We start from the raw sequence: 19,686 nt of genomic DNA on the forward strand, positions 1-19,686 counted from the left end.
AACCTTATGAGGGCACCATCAGATAGGAACAGACCTGGGGGAGATGTTAATGATGTACTTATGTTCAATGAGGCAATTAGTAATCAAGGTTTGGTTGAATTACCTTTGCATGGTAGAAAGTTCAGCTGGAGTAACATGCAGCATGATCCTTTGTTGGTCAAACTTGACTGGTTTTTCACTTCTACTTCTTGGATGACTTCATTTCCTAACACAATTGTGCTACCTCTTGCAAAGCCTATATCAGATCACTTACCCTGTGTAATAAAAGTTGGTACTTCTATCCCAAAGGTAAGAGTGTTTAGGTTTGAAAACTATTGGCTGCAACATTCTGACTTCAAACAGGTAGTTGCTACTGCTTGGAATATTCCAGTTGGAAATCTTGATGCTGTTAAAACTTTGAATGCTAAGTTTAAGAACTTAAGAAGAGCTTTGAAGATGTGGGCTAAATCTCTGTCCTGTCTGAAAACTCAAATTGCAAAGTTAAATGAGCTCATCTTCATGTGGGATTTCTTTGAGGAATTTAGAGAGTTGGATATCCATGAATAGAATTGTAGGACTATTCTTAAAGAACAACTGCTTATTTTGTTGAGGAATCAAAAGATCTATTGGAAGCAGAGAGGAAAAATCAAGGGGGTGAAGTTTGGAGATGAAAACACAAAATTCTTTCACACTAAAGCCTCAATTAATTACAGGCATAATCATATTGTTGTTCTTCAGAATGATGACCAAGTTGAGATATCAGATCATGCTGGAAAAGCTGCAATTCTCTTGGATGCATACACAAAAAGAATGGGCACATCTCAAAAAACCACAATGCATTTTGATCTGGTTTCTTTGTTTGGGCAGAGACAACATTTAGATATTTTTGACAATCTGGAATTGCCTTTTACTGAAGAGGAAATTGATGTTGTAGTTAATGATCTTCCAACACACAAGTCTCCTGGCCCTGATGGTTTTAACAATGAATTCCTCAAGTCTTGCTGGGACATTATTAAAGGAGATGTGCTCAAATTCATATATGATTTTCATACAAGGCACATCTCTCTTGAGAGTTTGAACACTTAATACATAACACTCATTCCAAAGGGGAGTACTCCATTGATAGCAAATGATTTTAGGCCCATCTCTTTACTAAACTGTTGTCTGTAACTTGTTACTAAGCTGCTGGCAAACAGGTTGCAAAAGGTGATTCTGAAGAAGGTTCACATCAACCAATATGGTTTTCTTAAAGAAAGATCTATTCATGATTGTTTGGGGTGGGCATATGAATATCTGTATCAATGTCATAAGTCAAAGGAGGAAATCATTGTACTTAAATTGGATTTTGAAAAGGCTTTTGACACCATTGAACATGAGGTAATGTTGGATATTTTAAAAGCCAAAGGTTTTGGGGACAGATGGATTACATGGATCAAATTATTGTTTACTTCTGCTTCATCTGCTATATTGCTTAATGGTGTTCCTGGAAAAAAGATTTATTGCCTTAGAGGTGTAAGGCAGGGGACCCGCTATCTCCTCTCCTTTTTGTGCTTGCTGCTGACCTACTTCAGTCAATTCTAAACAAGGTAATGCACCTGGGCTTGATAACTTCTCCCTTGCAAGTGGAGTCATGCCCTGACTTTCCAATTGTCCAGTATGTTGATGACACGCTGGTTATTCTACAAGCAGATGCAAAGCAACTACAGTGCCTCAAAGCCCTTCTCAATACTTTTGTAGATGCCACTGGCCTTAAAGTAAACTACAATAAATCAAGTATGATTCCAATAAATGTGCCAGAAGAGAAGGTGGAGATTTTGATAAATACTTTTCATTGCAAGAAGGAATCATTTCCAATCCAATATTTGGGAGCACCCCTAGGCCTTCATAAGCCTACTGTTGAGCAATGTTTTCCTCTTGTCACAAGACTGTGGAAGAACCTTGTGGGTTTGTCCACCTTTATGACATTGGCTGGGAGATTGCTGCTAGTGAAATCTGTCCTAAACTCATTGTTGATCTATCTCATGGGATGCCTTCATGTGCCTATCACCATCAAAACCCAAGCCATAAAGTACTTAAGACATTGCCTGTGGAGCGGCCCTGATCTGGAAGACCATAGACCTGCCATGGTGGCATGGAGCACTACGTGTAGACCTAAAAATCAAGGTGGCTTGGGAGTGATTGATATTTTTGTTCAGAATAAGGCCCTGCTCCTTAAGAATCTACATAAGTTCTATAACAGACATAATATTCCCTGGGTCAACTTGATTTGGGAATCATATTACAACAATGATTCTCTGCCTAGTAATAGCTGGATTGGATCTTTTTGGTGGAAGGCAAACCTTAATACGATTGATAACTATAAGTCTTTGGCCAGATGCAACATAGGTGATGGCAAGAGTGCTTTTTTCTGGACTGATCTTTGGCACTCTGCTTGTTTGCAAGACATGTTCCCTCATTTATTCTCTTTTGTGAAAAACAAGGATGCTACTGTTCACACCATTCTCCAAACTGAATATTTAGAGGACCTATTCGATCGACCACTGACTGTGCAAGCTTTCCAGGAATTAGAGGCTATGGAGGACATATGCATTTCTCTAAGGGACTCTGATACTTTAGATTATACTGATACCTGGAGTTACATTTGGGGAAATGAGCAATTCTCTGTTGCTAAGGCTTATAAAGTAATGATGTGAGTTAAAATTGTGCCACAACAGTTCAACTAGATCTGGAACAGCTCTTGTCAGCCAAAACACAAGGTGTTTTTTTGGAGACTACTTCATGACAGGCTCAATACTAGAAATCTTCTGAGAAGGAAATCTTTTCATCTGGGAAACTATAATTGTGCTGTCAACAATTGTCCACGGGAAGAAACTCTTCAGCACCTTTTCTGGACTTGCCCTATTGCAGCTTAGTGCTGGGACCTGGTTTGCCCTTCAAGGCAGGCAAATGTTTCAATCATGGAAGCTTTTCTTGATCTCAAACAGAAACTTCATGTGCCTTTCTTCATGGAGATAATCATCCTTGCTTCTTGGGCTATCTGGATCTCCAGGAACAATATGATTTTCCAAGAAATTCAGCCTAGCATTAAAAGGTGGAAAGCCATCTTACTGGAGGAGCTCAATCTTCTTAGATTTAGAATTAAGAAGATTTATGCTGGAGCCTACTGTTATTGGCTGGATAATCTTGTGTTCTAATCCTAGTTCTTAGTTGCTAGTTTTTCTTTCTCTTTGTTTTCCTTGGCTTATCTCAAGCCTTATGTACAGTGGAATCTTTTTGTCTTTTTTTACCTTAAAATAATAAAAAAAAATACGGTGGGGTTTTGCCCTACTGTGTATAGTCAAAAAAAAGAAATACCATTGGGATTCTCAGGTGTGTCTACAACAGGTTCACTAGAAGCATGCAAAGTCCTATCATTTTTCTTTTTCTTCTTTTTAGAAGGACTAGGTGCATCTACATTATTTATCTGAGAATCTTGCTCAATTCTCTTAAGGTGGCCTTCAGGATACAAAGGTTCCTGAGTCATTCTACCAGTTCTAGTAGCCACTCTAATAGCAAAATCATGTTTATTATTTAATTCATCGAGCAAATCATTTTGAGCTTTAAGTACTTGTTCTGCTTGAGTGGTAACCATAGAAGCATATTTACTAATGAGTTTAAGTTCACCTTTAACTTTGGCCATATAATCACTCAAGTGTCCAATCATGTAAGCATTACTCTTTAATTCTCTACCAACATAAGCATTGAAATTTTCTTGTCTAACCATAAAATCATCGAATTCATCCAAACATTGGCTAGCAAACTTAGTAGACAGGATTTCAACTTTATCATATCTATAGAGAGAATTTACCTTTACTACCTGTGTCGGGTTATAGACCATTTGTTTCTTCAATAGGTGGTATATTAAGACCATGTATTTCTTCGACGGGAGGTAAATTCTTAACATCTTCAGCTTTAGTACCTTTTTCTTTCATAGATTTCTTTGCCTCTTGCATATCTTGAGGACTGAGAAATAGAACACCCCTCTTCTTCGGAGTTGGTTTAGGAGTTGGCTCAGGAGTTGGCTCAGGAATTGGCTCAGGAAGTGTCCAATTATTTTCATTAGTCAACATATTATTCAATAGTAATTCAGCTTGACCGACTGTTCTTTCCCTGAAAACACAACCAGCACAACTATCCAAGTGGTCCTTGGAAGCATCAGTTAGTCCATTATAAAAGATATCAAGTATTTCAATTTTCTTAAGAGGATGATCATGCAAAGCATTAAGTGATCGGAGAAGCCTCCCCCAAGCTTATGGGAGACTCTCTTCTTCAATTTGCACAAAATTATATATTTCCCTCAAGGCAGCTTGTTTCTTATGAGCGAGGAAATATTTAGCACAGAAGTAATAAATCATATCCTGGGGGCTATGCACACAACCAGGATCAAGAGAATTAAACCAAGTTTTAGCATCACCCTTTAATGAGAACGGAAATATCTTAAGGATATAATAGTAGCAAGATTCCTCATCATTAGTGAACAGGGTGGCTATATCATTTAACTTAGTAAGATGTGCCACAACAGTTTCAGATTCATAGCTATAAGAAGGATCAGATTCAACCAAAGTAATTATCTTAGGATCGACAGAGAATTCATAATCCTTATCAGTAACAAAGATAGGTGAAGTAGCAAAAGCAGGGTCATATTTCATTCTAGCATTATAGATTTCTGTTTCAGTTTAGCTAATAACTTCTTAAGATCAGATCTATCATTGCAAGCAAGAAAATCTCTAGCAGTTTCTTCATCCATAACATAACCCTCAGGAACAACAGGCAATTCATATTTAGGGGGCGAACCTTCATCATCACTATCTTCAATAATATCAGTTTCAAGAATTTGATTCTCTCTAGCCCTAGCAAGCTGTTCATCAAGAAATTCACCCAATGGCACAATAGTATCAAGCATAGAAGTAGTTTCATCATAAGTGTCATGCATAGTAGAAGTGGCATCATCAATAACATGCAACATATCAAAATTAATAGCAGAAGCAGGTTTAGATGTCGCAAGCTTACTCATAACAGAAGAAGAATCTAGTACAGAGCTAGATGGCAGTTCCTTACCTCCCCTCGTAGTTGAGGGATAAATCTTAGTTCTTTCATCTTTCAAGTTCTTCATAGTGATCAGCAGATATAAATCCCAAATGACTCAAAGAATAGAGCTATGCTCCCCGGCAACGGCGCTAGAAAATAGTCTTGATAACCCACAAGTATAGGGGATCGCAACAGTTTTCGAGAGTAGAGTACTCAACCCAAATTTATTGATTCAGCACAAGGGGAGCCAAACAATATTCTCAATTATTAACAGTTGAGTTATCAATTCAACCACACCTGGATAACTTAGTATTTGTAGCAAAGTATTTAGTAGCAAAGTAGTATGGAAGTAACGGTAACAGTGGCAAAAGTAATTGTAACAGTAGCAACGGTAAAGTAAATAAGCAAAGCACAATATGTGAAAAGCTCATAGGCAATGGATCAGTGATGGATAATTATGTCGGATGCGATTCCACATGTAATAGTTATAACATAGGGTGACACAGAACTAGCTCCAATTCATCAATGTAATGTAGGCATGTATTCCAAATACAGTCATACGTGCTTATGGAAAAGAACTTGCATGACATCTTTTGTCCTACCCTCCCATGGTAGCGGGGTCTTAATGGAAAATAAGGGATATTAAGGCCTCCTTTTAATAGAGTACCGGACCAAAGCATTAGCACTTAGTGAATACATGAACTCCTCAAACTATGGTCATCACCGAGAAGTATCCCGATCATTGTCACTTCGGGGTTGTCGGATCATAACATATAATAGGCGACTAGAGACTTGCAAGATAGGATCAAGAACTCACATATATTCATGAAAACATAATAGCTTCAGATCTGAAATCATGGCACTCGGGCCTTAGTGACAATCATTAAGCATAGCAAAGTCATAGCAACATCAATCTCAGAACATAGTGGATACTAGTGATCAAACCCTAACAAAATTAACTTGATTACATGGTAAATCTCATCAAACCCATCGCCGTCCAGCAAGCCTACGATGGAATTACTCACGCACGGCGGTGAGCATCATGAAATTGGTGATGGAGGATGGTTGATGATGACGACGACGATGAATCCCCCTCTCCGGAGCCCCAAACGGACTCCAGATCAGCCCTCCCGAGAGAGATTAGGGATTGGCGGCGGCTCCGTATCATAAAACGTGATGAAACTTTCTCTCTGATTTTTTCTCCACGAAAGCAAATATATGGAATTGGAGTTGAGGTTGGTGGATGTCCAGGGGGCCCACGAGGTAGGGGGCGTGCCCAGGGGGAGGGGGCGCGCCCCCCACCCTCGTGGACAGGGTGCAGGCCCCCTGACGCTATTTCTTTCGCCAGTATTTTTTATTAATTCTGAAAAGTTGCTCCGTAGATTTTCAGGTCATTCCGAGAACTTTTATTTCTGCACAAAAATAACACCATGGCAGTTCTGCTAAAAACAACGTCAGTCCGGGTTAGTTCCATTCAAATCATGCAAGTTAGAGTCCAAAACAAGGGCAAATGTGTTTGGAAAAGTAGATACGACGGAGACGTATCAGGCATAGGGAATGACTTTCATTCTCTTTCTATCTTCTGCTGTGGTCGGGCTTTGTGTCTTACTCAACTTTACACCTTGTAATACAAGCAAGAACTCCTTCTTTGACTGATCCATTTTGAAGTCTTTCAAAATCTTGTCAAGGTATGTACTCATTGAAAATTCTTATCAAGTGTCTTGATATATCTCTATAGATCTTGATGCCCAATATGTAAGCAGCTTCACCAAGGTCTTCCTTTGAAAATCTTATTTCAAACTCTCCTTTATGCTTTCCAGAAAATTTTACATCATTTCCGATTAACAATGTGTCATTCACATATACTTATCAGAAAGGCTGTAGTGCTCCCACTCACTTTCTTGTAAATACAGGCTTCACCGCAAGTCTGTATAAAACTATATGCTTTAATCAACTCATCAAAGCGTATATTCCAACTCCGAGATGCTTGCACCAGTCCATAGATGGATCGCTGGAGCTTGCACACCTTGTTAGTACCTTTAGGATCGACAAAACCTTCTGGTTGCATCATATACAACTCTTCTTTAAGAAATATCCATTTAAGGAATGCAGTTTTGATATCCATTTGCTAGATTTCATAAAATATGACAATTGCTACCATGATTCGGACAGATTTAAGCATCGCTATAGTTGAGAAAATCTCATTGTAGTCAACACCTTGAACTTGTCGAAAACCTTTTGTGACAAGTCAAGCTTTCTAGATAGTAACACTACTATCAGTGTCCGTCTTCCTCTTGAAGATCCATTTATTTTCTATGGCTTGCCGATCATCGGGCAAGTCCACCAAAGTCCACACTTTGTTCTCATACATGGATCCGATCTCAGATTTCATGGCCTCAAGCCATTTTGCAGTATCTGGGCTCATCATCGCTTCCTCATAGTTCGTAGGATCATCATGGTCTAGTAACATGACTTCCAGAATAGGATTACCGTACCACTCTGGTGTGGACCGTACTCTGGGTGACCTACAAGGTTTGGTAGTAACTTGATCTGAAGTTTCATGATCATCATCATTAGCTTCTTCACTAATTGGTGTAGGAATCACTGGAACTGATTTCTGTGATGAACTACTTTCCAATTCAGGAGAAGGTACAACTACCTCATCAAGTTCTACTTTCCTCCCACTCACTTCTTTCTAGAGAAACTCCTTCTCTAGAAAGGATCCATTCTTAGCAACGAATATCTTGCCTTCGATCTGTGATAGAAGGTGTACCCAATAGTTTCTTTTGGGTATCCTATGAAGACACATTTCTCTGATTTGGGTTCGACCTTATCAGGTTGAAGCTTTTTCATAAGCATCGCAACCCCAAACTTTAAGAAACGACAGCTTAGGTTTGTTGCCAAACCACAGTTCATATGGTGTCGTCTCAATGGATTTTGATGGTGCCCTGTTTAATGTGAATGCATTTGTCTCTAATGCATAATCCCAAAACGATAGTGGTAAATCAGTAAGAGACATCATAGATCGCACCATATCTAATAAAGTGCGGTTACGATGTTCGAACACACCATTACGCTGTGGTGTTCCAGGTCATGTGAGCTGTGAAACTATTCCACATTGTTTTATGAAGGCCAAACTCGTAACTTAAATATTCTCCTCCACGATTAGATCGTAAAAACTTTATTTTCTTGTTATGATGATTCTCCACTTCACTCTAAATTTCTTTGAACTTCTCAAATATTTCAGACTTGTGTTTCATTAAGTAGATATACCCATATCTGCTTAAATCATCTGTGAAGGTCAGAAAATAATGATACCCGCCACGAGCCTCAACACTTCATTAGACGACATACATCGGTATGTATTATTTCCAATAAGTCGTTAGCTCGTTCCATTGTTCTGGAGAACGGAGTTTTATTCATCTTGCCCATAAGGCACGGGTTCGCAAGTATCAAATGATTCATAATCAAGTGATTCCAAAAGTCCATCTGCATGGAGTTTCTTCATGCGCTTGACACCGATATGACCCAAACGGCAGTGCCACAAATATGTTGCACTATCATTATCAACTTCGCATCTTTTGGCATCAATGTTATGAATATTTGTATCACTACGATCGAGATTAATAAACCATTAACATTGGGTGTAGGACCATAGAAGGTTTTATTCATGTAAACAGAATAACAATTATTCTCTATCTTAAATGAATAATCGTATTGCAATAAACATGATCTAATCATATTCATGCTTAACGCAAACACCAAATAACATTTATTTAGTTTCAACATTGATCCCAAAAGTATAGGGAGTGTGCAATGATGATTATATCAATCTTGGAACCACTTCAACATACATCATCACTTCACCCTCAACTAGTCTTTATTTATTCTGCAACTCATGTTTCGAGTTAGTAATCTTAGCAACTGAACATGTATCAAATATCTAGGGGTTACTATAAACACCAGTAAAGTACACATCAATAACATGTATATCAAATATACCTTTGTTCACTTTACCATCCTTCTTATCTACCAATTATTTGGGGTAGTTTCGTTTCCCGTGACCATTTCCTTTGTAGTAGGAGCACTCAGTTTCAGGTTTAGGTCCAGCTTTGGGCTTCTTCACGGGAGTGACAACTTGCTTGCCATTCTTTTTTAAGTTCCCTTTCTTTCCCTTTGTCCTTTTTTTAAAACTAGTGATCTTGTTTAACCATGAATACTTTATGCCTTTTCTTGATTTCTACCTTCATCGATTTCAGCATCATGAAGAGCTCGGGAATCGCTTTTGTCATCCCTTGCATATTGTAGTTCATCATGAAGTTCCAGTAACTTGGTGATGGTGACTAGAGAACTCTATTAATCACTATCTTATCTGGAAGATTAACTCCCACTTGATTCAAGCGATTGTAGTACCCAGACATTCTGAGCACATGCTCACCAGCTGAGCAATTCTCCTCCATCTTTTAGCCGAAGTACTTGTTAGAGGTCTCATGCCTCTCGACACGGGCATGAGTCTGAAATACCAATTACAGCTCTTGGAACATCTCATATGCTCCGTGGCGTTCAAAACATTTTTGAAGTCCCGGTTCCAAGCCATAAAGCATGGTGCACTGAACTATCAAGTAATCATCATATTGAGCTAGCCAAACATTCATAACGTCTGCATCTGCTCATGCAATAGGTCTGTCACCTAGCGGTGCATCAAGGACATAATTCTTTTGTGCAACAATGAGGATAAACCTCAGAACACGGACCTAGTCCGCATCACTACTACTATTATCTTTCAACTTAGTTTTCTCTAGGAACATATAAAAAACATAGGTAAACTACAACGCGAGCTATTGATCTACAACATAATTTGCAAATACTATCAGGACTAAGTTCATGATAAATTAAACTTTAATTAATCATATTACTTAAGAACTCCCACTTAGATAGACGTCCCTCTAGTCATCTAAATGATCATGTGATCCATATCAACTAAACCATGTCCGATCATCACGTGAGATGGAGTAGTTTTCAATGGTGACACTACAAAAAAAGACACATCCATGACATTTTAGGCCGAACGAATTTTTTTCCTGTCATACTTATGACACTTCTATGACGATAATTGTGACAAAACCCGGTATCATCATAGATGTGGTGGGCTCCTACTTCTATGACAAAAAAACATGATAGAAAATGGGCTTTCCGTCCTGGGTGGGTCGGAGACGCAGCTGCATGGCATTCTTTGGGACGTCCATGATGGAAAAAACCTTGGTAGAAGCGAGGGCGAGGAAAATTTCGGGGAGTTCCCGGTTACAGTGGGTGGTCAGGGGCCGAGCGATGCGTGTTTCTCTCATACACGTACGCGCGTGTTTGCGACGCATTGGGCTCTAACTGAACCCGAGCGAGGCGTTGGGCTCTAACTGAACCCGAGCGATTGCAAGCTACATTACTGAACCCGAGTGATTCCTTTGCAACTTCTGCTAACTAAAGCCGATCGAACCCAGCTACCTCCTTCCCTTGATGAACAGTGAGCGTTGTTGGGGGGGTTTGGATGAACAGTTCCCGATGGGGGTGGATGAACAGGACCCCGTGGTGTTGCCTCTGGATGAACAGGACCCCGATCGAGCCGGTTGGGGCTGGATGAACAGGACCCCGTGGAGGGCTAGATGAATAGGACGACCCCGTGGAGGGCTGGTTGAATAGTAGTCAGTGGAGGGCTGGATGAACAGTAGCCCGTTGAGGGGTGGTTGAACAAGACCCCGTGGAGAGGGCTGGTTGAACAGTCCCCGGTGGAGGAGCGCACGGTGAAGGCTGGATGAATAGGAGCCAGTGGATGAACAGTCGTAGGTGGAGGCTGGAGGAGGTCGACGGTGGATGAACATTAGCCCGTGGAGGCTGGAGGAGGTCGATGGTGGAGATGAACAGTATCTCGTGGAGTCATGTTTTGCGGTACGCCACACCCCTCCTGATGAACAGGACCCCCGTTTCAACCGTAGCGCTCCAATGCAAGTCTGTTTCCTCTGTTTTGCGGTACGCCACACCCCTCCCAATTAACAGGACCCTGTTTTGACTGTAGGAGGTCCAACGGAAGTCCATTTCCTCCGTTTTGCGGTACGCCAGACCTCTCCCGATGAACAGGATCCTGTTTCGACCGTGGCCGGTCAAACACAAGGTCGTTTCCTCTGTTCTGCGGTACGACATGCCTCATTTCCATCGGCTGTTCCGTCCAAGCCCTCCCAATGAACACGACAATGCATTCCATTCTGACCCAGCCGGTTGGCTCCCCATGAACACAACGATGACGCGGTTTCTCCGTTCCGAGCCAGCCATGTACACGAGCCTTGGCCGTGCGTATGCACGAGTAGGCGTTCGAGACCCTGCCCGTATGTATGTACGTGGCCGTATTTACTTTCTTACACCCTGGCCATTGTAAGTACTTGTACATGCTACGTGCGCGCCTCTACTACGACACGTGCGCGCCTCTACTATGACACGTGTGCGTCTCTACATCGACCAGTATGTACGTACACGTTCACGACCAGAATGGCAATGATACGTACGCTTCGACCAGGTGGGTCCTGACTGTCAGAAACTTCCTTGTGTGCGAAGATGTAGCTGGTGGGTCCCAGCAGTCAAGGGGGAAACGTTTTTTTCGTGAAATACGGTGGCCCTTCCGGTGGGTCCCTGCTGTTAGGTGGAGGAATAATTATTTTGCGCGTAATAAGGAGGCACTTCCTTGCGGCTGTCGTGGACCCAACTGTCAGCCTCTCCACGTATAGTACTCTTCCGATGGAAGTCGTTCCTTGACCACATTGACCATGCCGCGCCGAGAGCACTAGGGTGGTGGACGACAGCGAGGCCTAGGAAGGGGACGACGTGGAGCCGGGGAAGACACGGCGGTGGAAGCCCGCGCGGAGTGGAGTACTAGGGTTTACTGGTTTGGCTGAAGTGTGAGACTGCCGTCGCCATAGGGCCTGGCCAGCGGTGGGAATAGTAGGGCGGTGAGGCCTCTGCAGCAGCATAGCCGGCCACGGGAGGCAAGAGCATGTGGCACGACTGGCGCTGCTTTGGGCGGCTGGAACAAGAAGACCAGAGGTTGAAGAAGCACTACGGCCATTGGATGGACATCGTACAGTCACTGGAGCTAGAATCGTTCATATTGACTAAGTTCACAAAGCCCTCCGTCCCCGTCAACTTAGTAGGCCCACAAGTCAGCCTCCCACCAAGGTGGGTCCCAGCTAGTAGGGGGAGCATTCATTTTTTTGTGCGTAATAAGGAGGCACTTCCTTGCGTGCGAAGATATAACTGGTTGGTCTGAGCTGATAGCGGGGGGGGTGTTTTTTTCACAAAATACAGAGGCCCTACCGATGGGTCCCAGCTGTCAGGTGAAGGAATCATTATTTTGCGTGTAGTAAGGAGGCATTTCCTTGTGTGGCCCCTACTGTCAGCCTCTTCCGATGGTTGTTGTTTGTTGACCATGTTGACCTTGCCGTGCCGAGAGCACAAACGCAATGGACGAGGGCGAGGCCCAGGAAGGGAACGACTCGAAGCCGGCGAAGCCACCACAGCGGATGCCCGCGTTGAGGGGAGTACGAGCGCTGACTGGTCGGCTGTGGGGTGTGGCTGACGTCGCTGTAAAATAACAAAATGTGTGGGTGGGTAGAGGGAGGGCCTGGCGGCATCACAGCCAGCCACAGGAGGAGGGAGCAGGCAGTCCCGCCAGTGCTAGTTTGGGCGGCTGGAGCAGGAAGATCAGAGATTGAAAAAGCACGGTGGCCGTTAGATGAACATCCAACAGTCACTTCTCTGTGTTGACTAAGTTGACAAAGCCTTGGTTACGTGTCAAATTGTTTTTAGGACAACGTCATAGTCAACCAAGTAGGCCCAGAAGTCAGCCTCCAAATATGTGGAAAACAGCATACAACCCATTAGCCATTATTTTCAATAATTTATAGCCCATTTGCTAATTCTTCAGGATATTTTAAGCCCATATTCTTTTTATTAGCATTATAGACCATATATTCTGGGCAATGCTAAAAAATTCAACGAAATTTTGCATATTTCGGTGGGGTCCAAACTCTTTTAATCATGAAATTTCGAGTCACGTTAAAAATAATTTTTTAAAAATTATATCAAAATAAAATTCAAAAAACAATTCTCCGCAAAAAAAATGAATGAAATTTAAAATCTTAACTAGCAAGATGCCCATTCGTTGCACGGAACATGAAGATGCATTTGTATGAGTAGTTTATCTTGTGGGAGAAAAGACAATATTTTAATGTAATTGCCAGTTGGATTTGGTTTTTATAAGAGTAGAGAGTAGAGAAATCCAGAAAAATGATATTTTAATGCAATTGCCGGTTGGCTTTGGTTTAAAAATTTATAGCCCATTTCTTACAACTTATAGCCCATTTTCTGGGGAAGCCTACTTCTTACTACTTAAATGCCTCCTCGTCTTGAAAGATTTGCAGCCCAGCAGGGCTGAGAAAAGCAAGTAGGCCTCGGTTTTGGTATTCTCCAAAAAAAAGAACTGGTCTACCCATTTTCAAAAACAAAAAATATATCAACTGGGCTCATCATATGCTTAAATAAAAGCATAAGCGTGGGCTAGACGGGCCACAGCCCCCGCACAACGCACAGTTGAGCTCTGTCTCTGAAACTAAAAAACAACTGGGCGAGCTGCTGGGTCCTTGGTGTTATCCGCTCGTTGTGTAATTTTCTCGTTTATTGACTACGTTGACAATGGTGTGGGACCTAGTTGTCAAACAATTAGGAGGAAGTATTTTTTTGGCTTGTAATAATGAGGCACTTGCTTGCGTAATGCAATGATCCTGGTGGGTCCCTACTGTCGGCCTCTCCACGTATAGTCATCTCCTGATTCCTCTTGGTTGTTTACCATGTTGACAACGCCAGATGGCGGCGGGCACAGCAAGCGAACCAAGGCGGAGAACGACGGCGAGGCCTCGGACGGGAACGAACAGCAGCCGTGGAAGATGCGGCAGTGCAGTGGCGGGTGGAGGGGAGTACGAGGGCAACAACATGCAACTCAAGCTTACAAATGGTACAAAAAGGCCAAGGATTAATTGTTCATCGAATTTTTAGACAAAACCCAGATTGAGCATGGCAGTAACATCTAACCCAACCACTCTTTTTCGCAGTCACAAACAAATGGATCGGTCTGATCCATAAAATCAACATCCTGTGCAAAAAAAATTATTTCAGGATGACTACAACTTGTTGTAAATAGAATCCGAGCACGTTTAGAAGCCCATTTGTCCAGCTGAAACTTCTTTTTTTCAACGTGTCCGTCCGTGAGAAATCTCTTGCGGTAAAACTTAAGCCTCATGGACAATAGTAACCTCGCATTCAACAGGAAGAATGTGACAAAGCTTCTGTTTGCCTGGTTGGATGCATACCCTTCCATCATTATTGTCCTCAAACAAATGTCATGAGATCTGAGAAAATCCTGGTGCTTATTACACCACCGATTGGTTATATGTTTTGCTCCATGTGGTTGTGCCTAAGTAGACATGAAGATTGAAAATAGTTAAGGGCTTTCAATGTGCATGAAATCATCACCTCTATATATAAATTCTCCAGAGATCGAAAGCATCGCAGCAAGCCAATAATTATGTTTAGATCAAAACTAAACATTCCAATACATAAGATCTTGACATAATCCAGCATCATTGATAGGCTATCAATGGATGAACTCTTCATTGAGGATATAACATAATATTAGTACCCAAAGTGTACTCCAAGATGATATAAAACTTATGCGCACAAATTAAAAATGCAGCTTATGATTACAAATGTGTAGATGATAATATACGGTACCTAAAAAAGTGTGGAGCCAAGCACCAATTTCTTGTGATCATTAAACGGGTCACGAATTACACCCAGGGTCTCCAGTTTGGGCACAGAGACGACAATTATTTGTGAAGGTTTATAACAACTATCAAGGAGCAACCTTTGAAGTGAAGGGGCATCTTCGATGATGAGCTGATGTCCTTCAAAACAAATTCCAATGCTTTTAAGGTGAGGCGACTTTATTTGGAGACAACTAATAGGGATTTCTATTCCAAAAACAATCAGCAAGCGCTCCAGGGCAGGGCAACTGGAGTGGATGATGTTGTGCAGTGAGGCCTCCGATAGATAAACCACCACAAGCAAAAGTATTTTTTAGCAGTGGGAGTTGAAGCATTTGTACCAGATCGTCTGGTAGATGGCACCGGGCGAAGGTGGCAGTGTGGAGAGAGGAGAAAAACCGTGACATGGACAACGGTGGTGTGGGCATGAATTCTTGGTATGTTCGTGGTATGAAACTTTGGTGGTAATGGTACAACTCAAACTGCTGGAGTTTTCCGAATTCAAGGGATGTCAGCCAAGCGTCCACCGTGTCATGTATGGACAGCAGGTAGCGTGTCTGGATGCAGAGGTGTTGAACGGGGCCTTGCTGGTGAGAGGAGACAATGGATCTGAGGAGATCAAATCCTGGAAGGACAGATATCTGATGACGGTCGAGATTGAGGGCCGCGATGCGCCATAGAGGGAGCCACCGAGTTGAGAGGACTGGTGTGCGGCAACAATCCTAGGTGGGGAGAAGCGAGATGATCTCCTCAAGGATGACGTCCGGAAGATCGCTGATGCGGTCCACCGGATATTCTACCGGTTCCTCAGATCCGGGTGGGGGTGCGGGGGGCTTGCCGCTTCTCCCCACGCTGCCGGTGCGGGATATACAACCGGCATTGCCGCTGGCGGGAGCCTCATCTTCTTGGCGCTGGGGCCAGCTGACTCCATTTTCCTTGTGGGCGTCGCACCGAGCTCACGGGTTTGAGCAGAGTAGCCAGAGACGAGCCTAGTGGTAGTGAAAGTGGGGAAGGAGGGCTGGGGATTTCTGTAGGAGTGGAAGAAGAGGAGAAGGCATTTTTTGTATGAGTGAGGAAGAAGGTGAGCGGGGTTTTCTGGACGAGTGAGAAAGATGGGGAGCGAGGGGAATTGGGCGGAGACGGAAGCGAGGGAGCGAGTTGTTCGTGTTTATAAGGCCTACTGCACTAACTACTCGCTTTTTCCCAAGAATTGCTCTTTTCTTTTGCGTTACTGTATTGAAGCTGGTGCATGGACTTGGCTGACTGGCCATGCATGCAGGATGCATGTGCCCGCCGGCCACTGCATGCCCCAGGTTTGTTACTAGGACTATTTAATAGGGTGGTTATGTGTCGGTGTACTAAAATAGGGGCGCTCTTTTGTACCCCTTATTTGTGCACGGGGAGTCAGAGCCGCGCCCATGACCACACTTAAGCAGGGCGGAGACAGGAAATCAGAGCCACAAACACAGAAACAATCAGCGCAGCGCCAAAGACCAAGACCATAGAGAGCAGATGGACGAAGCAGGTTTCCCCGGCAAGACCCTTGCCGGGGCATCCTCAGCAGCCCCGGTAAGACCCTTGCCAGGGCGGCTCACCCACACCAGCGGAGTGAGCCACCCACGAACCCACGGTCTCCAACACCATCAACTACGTTGGGCCAGGGCTCGGGAGGCACCTCCATGGTGGCATGCAGATCTTTGTGAAGACAAAGAATATTCAAGATCAGATGAGGATTGGAAGGCAACGATCCTCGACAAGATTCTTGCCGAGGAAACCCGCAAGACCCCCGGTAAGATCCTTTTCGGGGACGACAGCGCGCCACGGCAAGACCCTTGCCGGGCCACTCGGCAAGGCCATTGCCAAGTGATGGGGAACGTAGCAGAAATTCAAAATTTTCCTACGTGTCACCAAGATCTATCCATGGAGAAACCAGCAACGAGGGGAAGGAGAGTGCATCTACATACCCTTGTAGATCGCTAAGCGGAAGCGTTCAAGAGAACGGGGTTGAAGGAGTCGTACTCGTCGTGATCCAGATCACCGGAGATCCTAGTGCCGAACGGACGGCACCTCCGCGTTCAACACATGTACAACCCAGTGACGTCTCCCATGCCTTGATCCAGAAAGGAGAGAGGGAGAGGTTGAGGAAGACTCCATCCAGCAGCAGCACAACGGCGTGGTGGTGGTGGAGGAGCGTGGCAATCCTGCAGGGCTTCGCCAAGCACCTGCGGGAGAGGAGGAGGTGTCACGGGAGGGAGGGAGGCGCCAGAGGCTTCAGGTGCGGCTGCCCTTCCCTCCCCTCCCGTTATATAGGGGCAAGGGAGAGGGGGGAGGCGCAGCCTTGCCCCTTCCTCCAAGGAAGGGGTGCGGCCAAAGGGGGGAGGAGTCCATCCTCCCCAAGGCACCTCGGAGGTGCCTTCCCCCTTGAGGACTCTCCCCTTTTTCTTATATCTTGGCGCATGGGCCTCTTGGGGCTGGTGCCCTTGGCCCATATAGGCCAAGGCGCACCCCCTACAGCCCATGTGGCCCCCCGGGGCAGGTGGACCCCCCCGGTGGACCCCCGGACCCCTTTCGGCACTCCCGGTACAATACCGATAAAGTGCGAAACTTTTCCGGCGACCAAAATAAGACTTCCCATATATAAATCTTTACCTCCGGACCATTCCGGAACTCCTCGTGACGTTCGGGATCTCATCCGGGACTCTGAACAACATTTGGTAACCACATACAAACTTCCTTTATAACCCTAGCGTCATCGAACCTTAAGTGTGTAGACCCTACGGGTTCAGGAGACATGTAGACATGACCGAGACGTTCTCCGGTCAATAACCAACAGTGGGATCTGGATACCCATGTTGGCTCCCACATGTTCCACGATGATCTCATCGGATGAACCACGATGTCAAGGACTCAATCGATCCCGTATACAATTCCCTTTGTCTAACGGTATTGTACTTGCCCGAGATTCGATCGTCGGTATACTGATACCTTGTTCAATCTCGTTACCGGTAAGTCTCTTTACTCGTTCCATAACACATCATCCCGTGATCAACTCTTTGATCACATTGTGCACATTATGATGATGTCCTACCGAGTGGGCCCAGAGATACCTCTCCGTCACACGGAGTGACAAATCCCAGTCTCGATTCGTGCCAACCCAACAGATACTTTCGGAGATACCTGTAGTGCACCTTTATAGCCACCCAGTTACGTTGTGACGTTTGGTACACCCAAAGCATTCCTACGGTATCCGGGAGTTTCACAATCTCATGGTCTAAGGAAATGATACTTGACATTAGAAAAGCCTTAGCATACGAACTACGATCTCTGTGCTAGGCTTAGGATTGGGTCTTGTCCATCACATCTTCTCCAAATGATGTGATCCCGTTATCAACGACATCCAATGTCCATGGTCAGGAAACCGTAACCATCTGTTGATCAACGAGCTAGTCAACTAGAGGCTTACTAGGGACATGGTGTTGTTTATGTACCCACACATGTATCTGAGTTTCCTATCAATACAATTATAGCATGGGTAATAAACGATTATCATGAACATGGAAATATAATAATAACTAATTTATCATTGCCTCTAGGGCATATTTCCAACAGTCTCCCACTTGCACTAGAGTCAATAATCTAGTTCACATCGCCATGTGATTAAAACAGACAGGTCACATCGCCATGTGACCAACATCCAAAGAGTTTACTAGTGTCTAAACTAGTTCACATCACCATGTGATTAAGTCTCAATGTGTTCTGGGGTTTGATCATGTTTTGCTTGTGAGAGAGGTTTTAGTCAACGGATCTGCAACATTCAGATCCGTATGTACTTCGCAATTCTCTATGTCATATTGTAAATGCTGCTTCCGCGCTCCACTTGGAGCTATTCCAAATGGTTGCTCCACTATACGTATCCGGTTTGCTACTCAGAGTCATTCGGATAGGTGTTAAAGCTTGCATCGACGTAACCCTTTACGCCGAACTCTTTATCACCTCCATAATCGAGAAACCTGTCCTTATTTACTCCAAGGACAATTTTGACTGCTGTCCAATGATCCGTTCCTGGATCATTCTTGTACCCCTTGACTGACTCATGGCAAGGCACACTTCCGGTGCGGTACACAGCATAGCATACTATAGAGCCTACGTCTGAAGCGTAGGGGACGCTCTTCGTCCTTTGTCTCTCTTCTGCCGTGGTCGAGCTTTAACTCTTAACTTCATACCTTACAACTCAGGCAAGAACTCCTTCTTTGACTGATCCATCTTGAACACCTTCAAGATCATGTCAAGGTATGTGCTCATTTGAAAGTATTATTAAGCATTTTGATCTATCTTATAGATCTTGATGCTTATTGTTCAAGTAGCCTAATCCAGGTTTTCCATTGAAAAACACTTTTCAAACAACCCTATATGCTTTCTAGAATTTCTACATCATTTCTAATCAACAATATGTCAAGAACATATACTCATCAGAAATTCTATAGTGCTCCCACTCACTTCTTTGGAAATACAAGTTTCTTAAAAACTTTGTAAAACCCAAAATCTTTGATCATCATATCAAAGTGTACATTCCAACTCCGAGATGCTTACTCCAGTCCATGGAAGGATCGCTGGAGCTAGCATACCTTTTAGCATCCTTAGGATCGACAAAACCTTTCTGATTGTATTACATACAACCTTTCCTTATGAAAACTGGTAAGGAAACTCGTTTTGACATCCAGCTGCCAGATTGCAGCTAATGCTAACATGATTCTGATGGACTTAAGCATCGCTACGGATG

The sequence above is a fragment of the Triticum dicoccoides genome, chromosome 5B (assembly GCF_002162155.2).
Source record: "Triticum dicoccoides isolate Atlit2015 ecotype Zavitan chromosome 5B, WEW_v2.0, whole genome shotgun sequence".
Lineage (NCBI taxonomy): Eukaryota > Viridiplantae > Streptophyta > Magnoliopsida > Poales > Poaceae > Triticum > Triticum dicoccoides.